The sequence below is a fragment of the Podarcis vaucheri genome (assembly GCF_965113315.1).
Source record: "Podarcis vaucheri genome assembly, chromosome: 16".
NCBI lineage: Eukaryota > Metazoa > Chordata > Lepidosauria > Squamata > Lacertidae > Podarcis > Podarcis vaucheri.
Window position 1 is genome coordinate 13,622,543 of NC_138754.1, and position 18,914 is coordinate 13,641,456.

General features: G+C 47.9%; 2 long non-coding RNA genes across 2 annotated transcripts in view; one reads left to right on the forward strand and one right to left on the reverse strand.

Annotated features, from left to right (window-relative positions):
* Window positions 1-11,520, reverse strand: part of LOC309520888 — a 33,619-nt gene extending 22,099 nt beyond the window's left edge. The window contains exon 1 of the long non-coding RNA XR_014214464.1: window positions 11,304-11,520. This is a non-coding gene — a long non-coding RNA (uncharacterized lncRNA). The remainder of the gene's footprint in view (window positions 1-11,303) is intronic.
* LOC309520890 overlaps window positions 6,220-18,914 on the forward strand; it is a 55,061-nt gene continuing 42,366 nt past the window's right edge. Inside the window, exon 1 of the long non-coding RNA XR_014214466.1 lies at window positions 6,220-6,314. This is a non-coding gene — a long non-coding RNA (uncharacterized lncRNA). The remainder of the gene's footprint in view (window positions 6,315-18,914) is intronic.

The following is an 18,914-nucleotide window of genomic DNA, read 5'->3' on the forward strand; positions in this document are numbered from 1 at the left end:
CACCCACAACTTAACTGGTACATGTCTGTCCACAATATCTATCTATCTATCTATCTATCTATCTATCTATCTATCTATCTATCTATCTATCTCTATCTATCTATCTATCTATCTATCTATCTATCTATCTATCTATCTATCTATCTATATCTATCTATCTATCTATCTATCTATCTATCATCTATCTATCTATCTATCTATCTATCTATCTATCTATCTATCTATCATCTATCTGTTCTTCTGCTACTCCTGGGAGTAGTTGCCCTGGATTCACCCCTTTGCAGAATAAGCAATATGGATGCACTAGCTCTGATGGGCTCTGATTTATGAAGTATGACCAAATAAATATGCTAGTCCTTAAGGAACCACATAACTCTTTACGTTGTTTCTGCTGCAGGCAGCAGGACCACATGGCTGACCTAAATTCTGGGAGAACATTGCATATCTCTAATTCCCTCCTAGCCTATGAGTCCTACTAACTAACTGAATGTTCTGTTGTGTCAGGCTGCAGGCAAAAAGCCAATGGGCAGCTGGAATGGCGCCACTGACTGGCCATCTGCCCTTACTAAGCCTCTGAATATCTCTCTGTCATTTCAAATACATGCCCCATGATTCCCAACTTAGAAAGGAAACTTGGCATAACTTCATGAACTGTCAATATACTTCATGATGTTGCCTGCTCATTTTGCCCCTCCATCAGGGCCTGGATTAAGGGACAGCATTTTGGTAGAGTCTCTCCCCCTCCCCCTGTTTGTGCCGTCAGCTGTGATATATATATTTTAGTGCAGTCATATATATTTATATGACTGAATTAAATTTGTGTGCATTTCTTCTAATATGCACATTATTGGATGTAAATTTGCCTAATCTGTGAAATTTTTGCAAGCAATCCCCCTATTATAATGCAATAGTTATAGGTAGAAGAGATCTTTATCTATAGTTTTGCATTTTTTAAAGAATGCTTTCGTTTGGAGAACTGCACCATAAAATTCGGATAACAGCAATTAAGTTCGCTAAATTTCAGTTTGTATATCAGCTCAGGGAGTGCAGAATTTCTCCTCATCTCTTGCATTTTTAAAAATAAAAATAAAAAGGAGGGTCATGATTTATTCTGAACTAATGCAGATATTAAAACACCTGACCTATTTTTCATTTCTTGACTTCCCGCACGGGTTGTGGAGGTGTGTGTGTGTGTGTGTGTGCGCGTGTGTGTACTGGGGGGAGCGATTCTTTCCTCTAACTTCCCCTCCCATTTATCGAATCTCGTTCTGCCTACAAGTTTCTTTAAAATACAAAATAAAAAAACCTCCACCACTGTGTAACTGCTTCTTCTTATTCATTATTTATATAATGTCTGCAATGTACAGGAAGTGTTACAAGATTAAATAAGACAGACCCCTGGCGAAAGCTTACGCTTTTTTAATTTTTATTTTGAAAACACCCTAGATGACTGGGAAGGCGGGGGAGGGGGGATAAAATCACCCAAGGCAAAGGAGGAGAACGTTAGCTGATAGCAGACCACAGAAATGGATTTCGAACAAGCTTGTTTACATGATCTAGGGAGGGAGGTGGTGCAAGCCCAGGAATGGTGAACCGGGCGGTTATTATCCGGAGCAAACAAATCTTGTTTACAGAGGCAGTGAATTGCTGGGAGTGCATTAGTTTCATCATATTCCTTATTTATATACACAGCATTTGGTCTCCACGAGATCCGACCTTTCCTTCCCTTGCTGATGATCAGGCTCTGAGTGTTGATGTTGGCGCCTTCAATGGGGGGGGGAGTGGCGGTTTCCTCAGGGTTCGGTTATATCCCACATGCTTTTTAACACTACATGAAACCGCTGAGTGGGGTCGGGTTGCCATATTTTGAAGAGCAAAAAAGAGGACACATTTGCCGACTTCTGCTTTTAACTATGGATTGCTGTGATGACTCATGAAAAAGAGGACATGTCCTGGAAAAAGAGAAGATATGGCAAACCTAGTTTTGGAGTACCTTGTCATCCAATTTGCAGATGACATCAAACTGGGAGGGATACCTAATGCCGCAGAAGACAGAATTGGGATCCAAGATGAACTTAACAGATTGGACCCAAACTGGGCCAAAACTAACAAAATGAATTTCACTAGGGACAAATGGCAGGTTCTGCACTTAGGCAGGAAGAACAAGCTGCACAAATATAAGATGGGGGACGCCTGGGTTGTCAGTAATACATGTGGAAAGGATCTGGTGGTCTTAGTAGACCACAAGCTAAACACAAGTCAACAATGTGATGTAGCAGCAAAAAATGTTAATGCTACTCTAGGCTGCATCAACAGAAGTATACTCAGGTCAAAGTAAATCTAAGTACCTCTCTATTTTGCTTTGGTCAGACCATGCCTGTACTCTTTTTGACACCCAAGAGAAACATATCTGTTTAGAGAAGCCTACCTAGATGTTTAGAAAGTTGATGTGAGTTTTAATCTCGCAGCCTGGGAGTCATTTTGGACTCACAGCTATCCATGGAGGCGCAGGTCAATTCTGTGTCCAGGGGAGGGGCATTCCAAGGGGGGCAGTGGCCTGCTCTGAGTACCTTTCCAAAGGGAGGGGTAACAAAATGCTGACCCCTGATTGGCAGCACCCCCCACGACACATGCCACACCCTCGTGGGGCATACCATACCGGAGCAGGTTGCTTCGCCTCTGGTATGGGGCAGCTGTCCACCAGCTCCATCTGGTACACCAGCTGAGACCCTACCTGCCTGCAGACTGTCTCACCACAGTGGTGCATACTCTAGTTATCTCCCGCTTGGACTATGTGGGGCTACCTTTGAAGGTGACCCAGAAACTGCAATTAATCCAGAATGCGGCAGCTAGACTGGTGACTGGGAGTGGCTGCTGAGACCATATAACAACGGTCCTGAAAGACCTACATTGGCTCCCAGTACATTTCTGAGCACAATTCAAAGTGTTGGTGCTGACCTTTAAAGCCCTAAATGGCCTCGGCCCAGTATATCTGAAGGAGCGTCTCCACCCCCATTGTTCAGCCCGGACACTGAGGTCCAGCTCTGAAGGCCTTCTGGCGGTTCCCTCACTGCGAGAAATGAGGTTACAGGGAATCAGGCAGAGGGCCTTCTCAGTCAGTGGTGGTGCCCACGCTATGGAACGCCCTCCCATCGGATGTCAAGGAAATAAACAACAATCTGACTTTTAGAAGATATATGAAGGCAGCCTTGTTTAGGAAAGTTTTTAATGTGTGATGTTTTATTCTGTTTTTAATCTGTTGGAAGCCGCCCAGATTATTATTATTAATCTGTTTTTAACCTATTGATTGCTATCTTAACTTTTCAAACTTTTAAAATTATTGTTGTTATTTTTTCTTAGTGATAATTCTATTGTTGCATCTTTTTGGAAAAAAAACACTTTGAGGTTTGGTTTGTTTGCTTTTCTATCAAGTGGCAAATAAATGTTATGGACAAAACAAACAAATTTGTTAGTTGGTTTTTGGCAGCTCAAAGCATCTTACAATGCTTTAAACAAACAAAAATACATTAAAACCAGCATTAAAAACCAATCTCGAGGATATATGTATATATTTTTTAAAAATATAGATTAAAACACCCTGCCCACACAAAAAGGCCATATATAATTAAAAGCCAAAGGCATGATGAAAAAGCAAAATGTTTTGGCGTGGTGCCTAAAGTTATGTAACAAGGGAGAGCATTCCACAAGTAGGGAGCCATCACTGAAAAGGCCCCGCTCTCGTGTTGCCACCCTCTAGACCTCCCCCATGGAGGAGGCACACCAAGAAGGGCCTCAGGGGATGATCACAGGGTACAGGTCAGTTCTTCTTCTTCTTTAGCTACAATGGAATCTCCATACCCAGCAGCAGTCTACCTGTAGAAGCCAGGCATTGGAAACAGATGCATCCTTTTGAGATGTGCTTGCAAGCCCCACCCTCCCACATTGCGGGGGGGGGAATGACACCCCCCCCCCGTGCTGGATGGTCCTTTGGTCTGATCCGGTTTGCTTTTCTATCCAGGCTCTGCCAGGTTCCTTTTGGAACAGCTCCTTTTAGCATAATTTAGCATAGGAAATTCAGAGAGGCCTGCCCCTGCCTCTTTGTTTCCTTTTCCCGATGAGAAGAGCTGATAAAATCAAAGGGAGAGATAGCAATCTCAGGCAGTTAAAGACAATGCTCTGTGTAGCTATGTGGGGAAAGGCAGAGAGGTTTCTCAGGATGCTGTTATTACCATGGAAATGAACCCCGGGACAGCTCTCCTCACCCCCACAACGTGAAAGAAATGGAGTCTGCTGGCATGCGCTCATCAGAGACACCGTTGCCTTCTTCCAATTATTCTTCGGCTGCAGTCGCACGGCAGTTTGCCCCATTTCCCTGACTGTTAATTTCTGTGTTGCATTTGCAGACCTTCTAAGTGCCCACCGGCAGAGGAAGAGGCATGTGGGGGGAGCACACTGCCCCTGGCAGCGCAATCCCAGCTGGTGCCTTCAGGGCTGCCCCCCCCCACTGGGCACTAAGCCCCCGGGACATGCGCCAGCCTCAGCCCCACCGGCTCTACGCCCCCTGGTGCCAGAGCATGAAGCTCTGCCACTGTAAGTGCCCCTATTTTCCAGGGACAGTCCTGGATTTACAGAAGTTGTCCCAGTTTCTGATCCCGGAATGTCCCGCTTTTCCTTAGGACAACCCTACAGTGGCACCTCGGGTTACAGACGCTTCAGGTTTCAGACTCCGCTAACCCAGAAATAGTACCTCGGGTTAAGAACTTTGCCTCAGGATGAGAACAGAAATCGTGCGGTGGCGGCAGGAGGCCCCATTAGCTAAAGTGGTGCTTCAGGTTAAGAACGGACCTCCGGAAAGAATTAAGTTCTTAACCTGAGGTACCACTGTATTTTTATTGGAAAAATGTTGGAAGGTCGGGAGTTTTCCACCATGGAGTTAAGAACTGATGGGTTCTAGGAGGCTAAAGGCATCTCTCGCTGTTTATTTTTAAAAGCAAAGTTCAGCCAAATTAGCTTTGATTCCTGCATTGTAGGAGATTGGACTAGATGACCCTCTGAGTTCTTTCCAGCTCCTCAATTCTGACTCTAAATACCTCCAGGAAGCCACAAGCAGGGTCTGAACGCCACAGCCCCTGCCAATATTCATCCGGCATGTAGCAGGCAGAAGTTTATGCCAGACCTCCAAGTCTCATCTGAAGTCCCTAGTCAAAATAAAAAAATCCCTTCCAGTAGCACCTTAAAGACCAACTAAGTTGAAGAAGTGTATCTGAAGAAGTGTGCATGCACACGAAAGCTCATACCAAGAACTAACTTAGTTGGTCTTTAAGGTGCTACTGGAAGGGATTTTTTTATTTTGACTATGGCAGACCAACACGGCTACCTATCTGTAACTGAAGTCCCTAGGTTTGCCTGGCCCACTCCAGGTGGCTGGCGGTGGGCCTGAATATCCAGGCAGACTAGAGTGCCTTAAATGATTATAATAATTTTTATGAAGACTCTGCATGCAACTTACAAACTTCAAAACCTGGCAGGAGCTGGTCTCAAAATATCGCACAGACACTCTTTGTGGGGAGGGGGGGGGCAGTGGCTGCCTGCTTCCACTCCAGTCTCCCAATTAACCTCCGTCTCCAAGGCCTGACCCCATGACTGCACTGCAGGCCACCCCCCCCCCAGACCTCAGATTTGGTCCCTGAAATCTCGGAGGCTGGTTTGCTCCTCACCTGGCAACCCAAAATGCCGCTGCACACTGAGGTCCTGAACTTTCACAAGAAGCGGGGAGGGTGGGGCACTTTGGATATGCTCAGAGGCACGTAGCCAGTCAAGTCAGATTCCCTCCACCCCACCCCCCCAGCAAACCTCAACTATTTCAGTGTCAAGTTGAGTCGGTTGCCCCTGATAGGATAAGATGAGGGATTTTCTTTTTCTTTTTTTAATGCTGAGCTGAACTTCCCACTTGAATGAGCCGCCTTGAATTTCCTTCCCTTGTTGATGTCCTTGCTCTCCCAGCCCTCCCCCCTCCCCATTATAACAAATCGTTCTGGAGATAATTACAGATGGGGGCTATTTATAGCCTGCCAGGCATTCTCTAAAGAGGAACGTTGGCTGTTCTCTACAACACATGTGGCTTTGATATAAATATAGATATTGGCTAATTATCCAAGAGCGGGAAGTTACAACGTGAATGTAGATATATAACAGCAGGGAAATAACAGAGGGGATGGTCTCCCCCTTACTCGCAGTGGTTGCTGCTCCCTTCTCTGCAGGCCAGCAAGGCAATTAAAAGGGGCTTGTCTGCTGCTGTTCTATATATCTGTGGGGTGAGGATCCCTTCTTTCTAGTTTCAGGGCCGCATTCTTTTAAAAAAGATTTTCTTGATTTACAAAAGTGTGTGCAATGTCTCTCTCTCATATTCCCCCCCCCCAATGTATCATTCTTACATATCAGTTTCATTTGTTGAGACATTAGGAAGAAAAGAGGGAAAGAGGTGGGGGGGAGATGGGGGGGTGAGGTGGGGTAGCAATGTTTCTATTTTACTTACTATATGTAGGGTTTGGTGTCAGTGTTGCTTGTGCAGGTTCTTTGCTGTTTGCTTGTGTTACTTTGGTGGTGGGGTTGGCCTAGGGTGTGGTTATTCATTTGTGGTTGGCTGTGGTGGTCTTTGTTTTTCATGTGTGAGTGGGGTGTGTGTGTGTTTTGGATCAGAATTGGCCTTACCAAACATCTTCCAAGACAATAATGCCCACTTACACCACAAAGAACTCATAACCCACCTACTTTCAGCAGCCAGAAGCATCATAGCCAGACACTGGAGAGACCTGTCAGGAGTAAGCATGGACCAATGGTACCAAATAGTATGGGAAACAGCCCTACTAGAAAAATTAACCAATAAACTGAAACTGACAAATAGAAGAAGACACCTTCATCCCAGTATGGCTCCCCTTTATCACATACACAGCCCAACAAGACAATGACAAAAATCCACCAACAGCATACAAATCAATATGGCTAACCTGATCCAAAACACCAGCCACATTCTTTTCTGGGCAGACTTCCGGGGTGGGCGGAGTCAGAGGCAAAGTGGGCGAGACAACAAATGTACTTTCTCCCTTTGTGGAGTTGGCAGACATGCCTTTCTACCTTCCATCTGGACAAGCAAGAGGCATGGTCAGCCTTTATATCCCAGCTAGGCAAAAGCACTCAAGGAGGGTGTGAATCATAGAGGGATCACGAGGGTCATCCAGTCCAACCCCCTGCAATGCAGGAATCATTTTTCCCACAGCGTTGCTCGAACCCATGACTCTGAGATCAAGAGGCTCATGCTCTACTGAGAGTGTGGCCTGAGGAGAGTCCCAAAGGCCATACAGAAAGGGCTGGAGGACCCCAACAATATATGAGAGGCTGCAGCCATTCATTTGGGTGAAAGCCTCCCCCAAATGCCACTCCCCCTTAGGAACCAGATGGGGGGCATCCTTCCTCCTCCCTGCATTAGGGAGCTGCCAGAGCTTTTCTGAGATCTGCAATGCATGGATTAGTCTCCCATTCCTGCCTCTCAGGTCTATTTGCAAGGCAAGCCATCAACCCATCTCTGACTTAGGTAGGGTAGCTAATAGCTGCAGTGCTTTACAGGTCAGGAAGCAAAGAGGTCTCTGAAGGAAAGGTGGCATTCAGATGTAGCTCTATCATCTATCTATCATCTATCTATCTATCTATCTCCTGTGCATTAGAAATTCACATCATGTGAAATTGATTGACACAGTCATGCATCCCAGTGTTTTCAGTGCCATTTGTTTCAGAGGCAGCGCTAAAACACCCAGTGCTTCACCCATATCCCTACTCCCCCCCCCATTTTTTTACTGGAACTGACTGTGTGGGTAAAGGGAAGAGATTATTTACAATCATGAGCAAACCCTGGGAAGTTCAGTAGCCCCTGCCTGGCCTGCCTGGAACGACTCCCAGCTCCGAGTCTCTCCATTCCCTGATTAATTTTTGTAGTGGCTCCTTCAGCCTTGGCAGGTTGACAACTGTCGGTAACAGCCAGGCTGCAGTCGTGGAAAGTGTGTGTGCGCGCGCGAAGTGTGGTGGGGGAAAGGAGAGAAACATCAGCAGCTTTCTCTGCAATCTGTTGGACGCTGCCCAAAGCCAAGACCTGTCCTCCTGCCTTCTGAACTACCGCCTAGGCTGGCAGACACCTCCATCCACTGGCTATTACTGATGCCAAGTCTGGAGAAGGGCCGAGACATGATGCGAAGGGAAGCATCACTATAATACATGACCCGGCTTTGAAGGGGGGGTGGGCGGGCGGAAGAGAGCATTGTGCTCAAGGTGAGCAGCAAAAAGCTGAGCATGAACCACTGTGGGTGGGACTGAGCTTCCTGAGATTACCTGCTCTCTCCTTGTTACCCATCAGGTCAGAGGATATAAACATATAAAGTATGGGAAATGGTAGTAATTTTCATGGCCGGTCTACGGGTGATCGAACTCCCGGGCTGAGGATGTCGGGACCGGGGGCAAGATGGCGGGGTGGGAGCAGGAACGAGAGTCCAGAAGCCAGGGGTCTGAGGGTCAGGAAGCAGGAAGTCACGAAGTCAAGGGTCCGAGTGTCGAGAAGCAGGGAGTCAGGAAGCCAAGGTCCGAGGATCAGGAAGTAAGAAGCCAAATGCAGCAAGGCAGGAAGCGTGTTGCTGTGGCCGAAGGCAAATGCCGAAGGGAAATGCTGACCTTATATCCCTTCCCGGCTCTTGCCACCAGGTGCAGTGAGTTACCAAGTGGCCTCACCTGTGCAGCTGCGCCTTGCCTCTCCGGAACAAACTTAGGAAGGCCCCAGTTTTGCGAAGCCCTACTGGTCACAGGGCCTGGCTCCTGCATGCACTCCTGACAGTAATCAGTGAGTCCTATGGCAAAATGCTGCAGTGTGTTCATGGTTCTAGGCTCTCCATGCCATAGAATCATACAACTGTAGAGCTAGATGGGACCCCCAAGGGACATCTAGTCTAAGGCCCTGCAATGCAGGGATGTATTTTTTAGCTGCAGGATCCCAGACAGGTGGCCATCTAACCTCGGTTTAAACACCTCCAATGAAGGAGAGTCTACCACCTTCCTAGGTGTTCTGTTCCACTGCTGAACAGCTCTCACTGTCAGAAAGTTCTTCCTGCTGCTGAGTCAGAGTCTCTGTTCTTGCAATTGGAAGCCATTGGGTTCAGTTCTACCCTCTGGAACAGCAGAAAACAAGCTTGCTCCATCTTCCATGGGACAGCCCTTCAGATGTTTGAAGATGGCTCTCCTATCATTCTCAGTCTCCATTTCTCCAGGCTAGGCATATCCAGCTCCCTCGGCCGTTCCTCATAAGGCTTGGTTTCCAGACCCTTGATCAGCTTGGTTACCCTCTTCTGCATACATTCCCCCTTGTCATCATCATCATCATCATCATCATCATCATCATTTTATTTGTATGCCGCCTTTCCATAGTTAAAAAACAGTTCTCAAGGCGGCTTACAACATGACAAGATTTACATTTACCAACATAACAAAAGTCATAAACAATAAATAAAACACATCAAAAAGGACACAACCAAACTGAAAACAATTTCCACATAAATAATAAAATCTAAAACCAAGAATACAGCATTAATATCAATCACAATTTAAAATGACATAGATAAAAAATAAAAGCAATTTTAAAAACAAAAACGGAGCCCTCCCTGCCCTGTCCTTTATGGAGCTTGTCAGGCCCCACCCCAAGCCAGGTGGAGAGAAGCAGGGCAGGGCCCATCAGCCTCCCAGCAGTTCAGTCCTGGGCAACAATATGGTTGCCCTCCTCTGCACACATTCCAGCTTGTCAATATCCTTCTTAAATTGTGGTGCCCAGAACTGGACACAGTATTCCAGGTGTGGTCTGACCAAGGCAGAATAGAGTGGTAGTATTGCTTCCCTTGACCTGGACACTATACGTCTGTTGATGCAGTCTAGAATAGCATTAGCTTTTTTTGCTGCTGCATCACACTGTTGACTCATCTCAAGTCTGTGTTCAACTAAGATGCCTAGATCCTTTTCACATCTACTTCTGAGGTAGTCAAACAATTCCTAGCAAGCGCATTCTTGCCAGCCACTGTGAGGTGCAATCTAACTCTTGCTACAAGTCCTTCTTCATGGAAGCGGAGGCTGTGGTCCAAGAAGCCAAACCTTTCAAGTGCAGGGCAGGTGGGTGTGTCTTGTCAGAGCTGGTCTTGTGGGCCAAACTCGGTGATCTGGTGGGCCTAGTGATACCTGTGAGCTGGAGGTTCCCCACTTCTGGTGTAGACACACCCAGTGACAGCAGAGACCTAGAATCATAGAGCTGGAAAGGGCTGCAGCGGTCTTCTAGTCCAACCCCCTGCAATGCGGGAATCTTTCACCCAATGTGGGGATCAAACCCATGACCCTGAGATTAAAAGTCTCATGCGCTACCAACTGAGCTATCTCAGGACAGCACCTCCTCTCCTGATTGATATTATAGATGGAGAGTAGAGCCTTGTCCAGTGCGAGAACTGCAGCCCCTGGGGAAGTCAATCTCCCTGACTCCTGGGTGTCTGAGTGTTTGCACTGCAATCTTTATGTCCCTTTTATTAGGGCAATTACGCTCCTTGAATAATACATGGCATGTATGCAGTAAGGGTCAGCCAGGCAGGGATGATTTAATCCATGAAGAAAAGGCCTCAGGAGACAGACGGTTCAGCATGCACTCAGGACAAGGAATCCCCCAAATTTCTTCTTCTTATTTCTTAATGCACTTATATATCACGTTTGTCCCTTCAAGCTCAAGGTGGTATATATGCCCCCCCCACCATATTATCCTCAGAACAACCCTATGTGTTAGATTAGACTGAGAGTTGGTGACTATCCCAAAGTCTCCCTGGGAGCTGCATGGCTTAGTGGGGATTTGAACCCTGACCTTCCAGGTGCTTTTCAAACACTCTAGCCACTACAACATGCTGCTGTTAAATCCCCTCACTCCAAGTGGAGAGATAATAGCCCATCTTCGTTTCTGTTGCTCTAGAGCCCAAACCAACCAATCCATCAATCAGCCAACCAATGGATTCAAATGACAATAAATGAGATTAGAGCTGGAAGAGACCCACAAGGTCCATCTAGTCCAACCCGCAGCAATCCAGGAATCACAACTAAAGAATCCATGGCAGATAGTCCTCTAACCTCTGTTTAAAGACCTCCAGCAAATGATAGTCCACCATCTTCCATGGGAGCCCTCTCCACTGCCAAACATCTCTCACCATCGGAAAGTCAGAATCTCCCCCAAGGTAATTTGAACTCACCAGTTAAGGTTCTGCCTTCTGGAACTGCAGAAAGCAGGCTTGTTCCATCTTCCATGTGGCAGCCCTCCAGAGATTTGAAGACAAATGGAGGGGGGGGCATGAATGTGAAGAAATCAGCCCATTGCACCATGATAACATTTCCATCCATTGCTCCACCTTCTTTTACCTCTGGCTCCTCCCACCTCTGGCATGTGTTCCTCAGAATATTGTCCAGAAAGTGCACCTCAGCCTGAAAAAGTCCCCCCACTAGTTTACTGCCTGTGCCTTCCCTCCCTCTGTCTCCTATGTGCCGTTTTCCATTATTCTGGCATAGCTAGACCTGCAGTGCTTTATGAACCAAGAAGCAATTATTTAGCGAATATCTAATTGTCCTAGGGCTGAGCCCAAATCACCCCCTGCTTTTCACAGCCCTGTTTGCAAGAGACCATTCCCCCTTTGAAGGTTTTTGTGTTTTTTTAAAAAAAATTCCTGTTGCTTGTAATGTTGGTGTAAAAAGAACTGGTTTGTATTCATCAGCTACTATGCCATTTTAATTCTGCCAGCATGCTTTGTCATTCTGGAACATTGGGGTGGGGAGATTACAGTGGCCAGTGGGGTCCCACTTTTGGGGGTGATGGCTGCCATTCTCCCCCCGCCCCTTCTACATCCCTGAATCATATTGCATCTGGGGAATAGAGAAGGACAGCTGGACTCCTGGAGAAAAGAGCATTGCGCCTCACAGTCAGACACAAAGTTTTTAAAAGAGGAAGTCCTGCTACCCCAGTTAATGATGCATGATTTTATTGCATTTCTCTCCTGGAAATTGCTGGAACAGCATCCTGAAAATAGAGAATGTCCACTGTCTTTTATCAGGGAAAACTCAAGCACAGGCACTGTTGTCCAAAACAACGGTTTCTGTGGAGACACAGGAGGTGCCTGTGATCCTCCTGAGAGAGGGTGGGGAGCTGTCTTGGCCCAGCAGGCCAGATCTTTATCCACTCCCTCCTGCAAGGGCAAAGAGCTCTCTAGACAACAGGTCCAGACATGGCCACAACTGATACTGGCACATGCAGCAGGAAATCAGGCAAAGCTGGAGGTCATAAGGCAATCCCCATTGCGTAGGAATCAAGAACCCGGTTGGTTTTCTTCCTCTCCTCTCCACCGCCCCCCAAAGAGCATGATTTATCTTCGTCAAGGAGGGAATTAGGGGGAAATTACAGAAAGGCAAAAGGGTTTATCCAGAGGGCAGGCCACCCTTTCCAGAACCTGCTTCTCCAAAGACCTTTTTCTGGCTCTTTTCAATCCCGCCATCAATCCAAACACCAGCCAGCCAAGCAGCTGGAAAGGACAGAGAGGGGGAGTGGAGCAATTTGTTCTACTTGGCCACATGTGAGCTCAGCTCATTTGATTTGGTGGATAAGAGGATGCTGAACTGAGCTGCGCCCGGCCCTCGGTATCCCAGTCTGGGTGCTTTCCTGGTGCTGTTTTTCTAGGAAATAGAGGTGCTGGAACACACCAGGAACACCTCCCTTGTTCTCTTATAATTGCAATGGCTGCCAGAACTGAGAGGTGCCAGAACTGAGTTCCAGCGAGTTCCGGCTTTAAAAAGCCCCCCCCCGCCCCCAGATGTTTGGCATCCAACTCCTGTCAGCCCCAGCCAGGTGCTTGTTGGGCTAATGAGAGCTGGAGGCCAAACATCTGGGGGGACCATCTTAAAGGTAAAGGGACCCCTGACCATTAGGTCCTGTCGTGGCCGACTCTGGGGTTGCGCCGCTCATCTCGCTTTATTGGCCGAGGGAGCCGGCGTACAGCTTCCGGGTCATGTGGCCAGCATGACTAAGCCACTTCTGGCGAACCAGAGCAGCGCACGGAAATGCCGTTTACCTTCCTGCTGGAGTGGTATCTATTTATCTACTTGCAGTTTGGCATGCTTTCAAACTGTTAGGTTGGCAGGAGCTGGGACCAAACAATGGGAGCTCACCCCGTCGCGGGGATTCAAACCGCCGACCTTCTGATCAGCAAGTCCTAGGCTCTGTGGTTTAACCCACAGCACCACCCACGTCCCATGGGGACCATTTTGGCATAGGCTAAATTACAGCATATCTCTGTGTTTTCACATGGTAGGGCTAGTCTGCTTGGGTGACGGGGTCATTGCCCCCCCACCTCAGCCTGCCCCCCCCCGCCTGCCTTCCTCCTTATTTACAGCCAGTTCACAGGTGGGCTCTGCTTATCAACTTCCTCCCCCTCTTTACTCTCAATGTTACCCTTTGTGGAGCTCATCAGAGAGAAGGGCAGAGGCAAAACTAGAACTCGCTGTCTGTGCCTGCCATTGGTTCTGGCTCCACCTACTGGTGGCTTCCCTGGCTTCTACTCAACCAGTCTGGATGGTCACCTAGCCCAATGCACTGCAATTCAGAAAGCCCAGCTAAGATCACAGCAACTTTTCTTCTCCACGTCCTTCTGAGTTGAGCCAAGCCATCGTTTGACCTAGTGTGCCATCTGAACCCAGGCTCATGGTTTAGCTCTGCTGGATATGCTACAAAATGTAGACCAGGGCTGTGCAATGAACCCAGCCAATTCTCAAACCGAATCAGGTCAAATCAGGACCAGACCAAAACGATTTGAAGCTATTTGTGCCAATCCAAAGCTCAAAACAGTATTTAAAATAAAAATAGCAAGACAGACAACCTCCAAAGTCATAGAGCTAAAGCTTACTTATTGTCTGCAGAGAGCTGACCACAAGGCCAGATTTGGGCAGCACACTAGGTCAAACCACAGCTTAATTCAGCAGCAGGGTGGCCAGGCAGGAGCTGCAACTGCCTCTCCAGGAGGCTGCCTGCTTGCTCACTGTCAAATATCAGCAAAGAACTAGTTGGGAGTTGGGTATGTTTAGCCTGGAGAAGAGAAGACTGCAAGGTGATATGAGAGCCATCTTGCTGAATCTGAGGTTGCCCAAATTGACTGGGATAGCTCAGTTGGTAGAGCATAAGACTCCTAATCTCAGGGTCATAGGTTCGAGCCCCATGTTGGGCAAAAAAAATTCCTGCATTGCAAGATTTCAGGGTCCCTTCCAACTCTATAATTCTATTATTTGGAGCATCTTATGCCCTCCTCCCACCAAAGGGATGCATTTTCTTATGAAATCAGCTCTTACTTACCCCCAGGTGCTGAATGGGGCTCAACCTTCATTTGACTAGAATGAAGTGTCTTTGCCTGTCATTGGCTCTGGCACCAACTCCTGTTGGGCTCCCCTTACTTCTGCCCCACCAGCCCCAATGAACAGCAGCCAACCATTGCCTGGATGTCCGGAAAAGTGGAAGCCCGCTCTGTTATTTCAACCAGGATTGAAAGAACAGTTCAACTATAGCTCCGTTTTGGGATACATTTGCATTTCTCCCTTTCTCAAACAACCCAGATCCCGGATTTCTGAATTACCTTGTTTTCTTTCTGAAGTGGAACCAATTTATTATGGATTCCCCATCATTCCAACTCAAATTATTATTTCTGAATTTTATACAAAGCACAGCGCTTGTACAGTTTAATGCGGCTTTCTGTTCTGATAGTTTCTTTGTGTCTCCCCCGCACACCTCTGCAGCTCCCGTGCACAGTTTGCATATTGATAATGTGCAGTGAAAAGCGAGCTTGATGAGACTATTGGCAGCTTCTGCAGCAGAAGGAAATATGGGGCAGCAGGGCCCACTCCGCCGACACGGCTGCCATTTGGCTCCTCCCCTCCCTGAACTGCCTCCATGCAAGCTGGTCATGATCCCAGGTATTACTAATAGCAAACTCATAGCCCGGTCCTTGTTTAGCCAAAACTGCTTTAAGGGAAGACCAACAGGCTTGGAAGAATCCTAAGATTTCCACGTTAAAAAGTAGAGAAATTGCCTCCCGCCCCAAATAAGCCAGTGATCCATGAGCAAGCTCAGTGGTCGCAGAATGCCAGCTGACTTTCTTTTTTTAAGGGGGTGGAAGAATAGTCTATCCTGGGGGGAGAGCATGGCTGGAATCTTCAACAGGTGCCCACTGCCTATTTGTGGCAGCTTCACTCAATAAGAAAAATTATGCTGATGCCTGCGCTTGCTCGTTTTCCTCTCTCCTCCCCATCCTATTTTCCTTTTGTGCCATGCCAACTGGATGGCAAGCCTGCAGGAGAGACGACCCTTTTTATTTCAATATATCCATCAAAGCGCCTAGGAGGCAAGGAATGAATAAAAAGGAAGGCAGGACCGGTTTGTACAAGTGCATTGAGAGTCTTTCTATGGGGCATGTGCATTTGTCCTGTAAAAAAAGGTCGCATCAATAATTCAATAATGCCGTGTATATGGGGTTTACCAATGCACCAGAGTAACCGGCCATTAGGAAACCTAGGTTGAAACCCAAACCCTTCCCTGCCAAGATGCTTCCAGCCTTTGCACTGCAAACAGGGCTCTCCTCACCCTCCATCTTTGGAGAGGAGGGGTGACTCAGGGAAAGGAGCTCCATGCACATCAGAGAGGTCCTGCATACTGTACTCAGGTGCCCTGAACCCAAGAAAACAGGGAGCCATCTCCCATCACTGGTGCTGTCCAGGGTAAAAGGTAAAGGTACCCCCGCCCATACGGGCCAGTCGTGTCCGACTCTGGGGTTGCGTGCTCATCTCGCTTAAGAGGCCGGGAGCCAGCGCTGTCTGAAGACACTTCCGGGTCACATGGCCAGCGTGACGAAGCTGCTCTGGCGAGCCAGCACCAGCGCAGCGCACGGAAACGCCATTACCTTCCCGCTATAAAGCGGTACCTATTTATCTACTTGCACTTAGGGGTGCTTTTGAACTGCTAGGCGGGCAGGAGCTGGGACCGAACGACGGGAGCTCACCCTGCCGCAGGAATTCGAACCACCGATCAGCAAGTCCTAGGCACTGAGGATTTACCCACAGCGCCACCCCTGCCCTTGCTGTCCAGGGTACTGATTCACATCAGACCCAGATTCCCAAATGCATCCACTAGCATAGGGAGGGCAAGCTTTCTGCAGAGGCAGGTGGGCAGCCAGTGGCAACATGCCAATGGGTGGGGCTAGAGTGGGCAGTGACTGAGTCCAAGGCCAGTGATTTGGCCATTCATACAAACCCAACATAAGGAGAGTGGCGCACAAGGATGGTCCTCCTCATTCACCACAATCCATATGGAAATCACGCCGTGACCCTCACTGTACGACGTCTGCTCCATGTAATTTATGCACCCAAGGCACCAGACCAGCATTTGAAATTTGCCAGGCACCTGGCTATCGGCCACTTGCAACTAAGTGAAGATGCCCTGACGTCTCCACCATCTGGAGACGCATGCCTGGGGATCCTTGGATCGTGACTGTTTTCACACACTAACAGCACATCCTATCAAATGCTATCTGTTATATTTTATCTGCACAATCAGAATGAACTTCAGAACCAAAAGTCTTGTTGAAAAATAGGGCTTTTGAGCAGCCTGGCCTCCAAATGTCAACTAGGCAATCTGTTTTGGTGACTGTAACCCTGCTTTAAGGAGCCCTTTGGTGCCGAGCTTATATAGCTTCTAACATTACACAGGACAGGAACCCGGTTCAATGGAGGGGTGACTTTGGTGGTAAGAGGGACGTGGAGGAGGATCCCAGCTGTGAATCCTGAACTGCAGTGAGTTGGACTAGGTAGCCGTTGGGGTCCTTTCCAACTCTACAATTCTAAGATGCTGTGATCTCCTCTCCTGGAGATCTCCTGATCTGCCCCGCAGAGGACCTTAAGGTCCACTAATAACCATAGTTTAGAGGTCCCGGGCGCTAAGGAAGTCAGACTATCCTCCACCAGGGCCAGGGCCTTTTCAGTGATGGCTCCAATCTGGTGGAATGCTCTGTCCCTTGTGACTAGGTCCCTTCAGGATTTAACCTCTTCCGTTGGGCCTGTAAGACAGAACTATTCTGCCTGATCTTGAACTCAGCCTGAACTTTTATTTCCCTTCTCTTCCCTTCCCCTCCCCTTTTATGAAGATTACCCACTCTGAGACCCCACAGCTAATTCTCCCCTGGCCTCCTCACTGGCCCAAGTAGGACCACTTCAGCCAGCTAGCCCTGGGGATTAGACTAATGCTTATTTCCCCTAAACTGATTTCTGAATTTTGAATTTTATTGTTATCAATGTTTTTACACTGTATTTTATACTGCTTTTACAATTAAGTGTTTTCAATTTGTTGTTAGCTGCCCTGAGCCCGGTTTTTGAACCAGGAAGGGCAGGGTATAAATAAAAAATTATTATTACCTATTATTATGGAGCCCATGTTAAAGCATGGTTTGGCTTAGCACGATCTGCAAACCAGGTCAGTGTTGAGAACTGGTGGAACCTGTTAGCAGCTGCCCTGCGTGGCGAACCACTAAACTGCGGCCGGCAGCTTTCTTAATGAAGAAGTTCCTGGCCAGACCGATGATTGGTTCCCCTAGGCTGGAAGGAGTAGCTACAAAGGGATTCCTTTCACAGCTGAGCCTTGCTGGAGCCACAATGGTTTTCCTGGGCTTTGGTGAGCACCTGCGTCCTGGCTTCTGACTCACTCATCGCTTCCGAATGCCAGCCTGCCGTGCAACGCCTGATTCACTTCTGATTGCTGCCCACCTCAGCCCTCACAGGGACATCCTCTCCCAGGGAAAAGGGGTTAACCGTGCAGTTGCATTTTGTGCTCAGGCTAGGGGGAAAAGCAACCAGCAACAATGCTGGAAGCGGCAAAGAGATTAATTTTGTCTGTAATGAGAGAGAGAAATTCCTCTAGCATGCATTGTGGTCCCCGAGCGAGTAATTTGTTTGATTACACACAGGTTGGTAGCAGAGCTGAAATGAAAAATTGTTTCTCCCCCCCACCCACCCCGGCCTCCTCCCTTTCTCCCCCGAAACTTTGAGTCTTTGGGGGAAATCCAGATCTTGCAACATTATGGATTACTTCCCGTTGTGTTCACGATGAACAGGCCGGGATTTAACCATGGTTGCATATAGACTTAGGGGCGACTGAGAAAGGCAGGCAGGCAGGCAGGCAGGCAGGCAGGGCCCATTCAGTTCAATTTGTCACTGTTAACTAATAGTGAGAGGAATCGTTGAATTGTAGAGTTGGCGGGGACCTCAAGGGTCCTCTAGTCCAACCCCCTGCAATGCAGGAAACTCAGCTAAAGCATCCATGGCAGATGGTCACCCAACCTTTGCTTAAAAGCCAAGGAAGGAGAAATTTGTGGCATTTGGGGATGAGGCATGCAACTGAAGGATGGTTTGGGGCTGCCTCTAACCTTCCCAGGTGCTCCATGCAAAGTGGGGCATGCGGTGGGCTCACAGCACTCTGCAACTGGAAGAGTGCCACCCTTGGTCAGCCTTTTTCAACCTGGGGTTCCTGGATATTTGTTGGACTACAACTCCCATCATTCTTACCTAGCAGGCCCAGTGGTCAGGGATGATGGGAGTTGTAGTCCAACAGCCCCTGGGAACCCAAGGTTCAGAAAGGCTCCCGGAGTGTCATGAGCTGTAAACGCTGCCCCATCTGATGAAGCAATGAACTGCTAGTGGCAGCTTCTCAGGGAAGTACTCCAAGCCCTGGCTAGCCCACCCAAGCTGCCCATTGGATCCTCCCGGACAGGAAGGAGCATCAGAGGGCT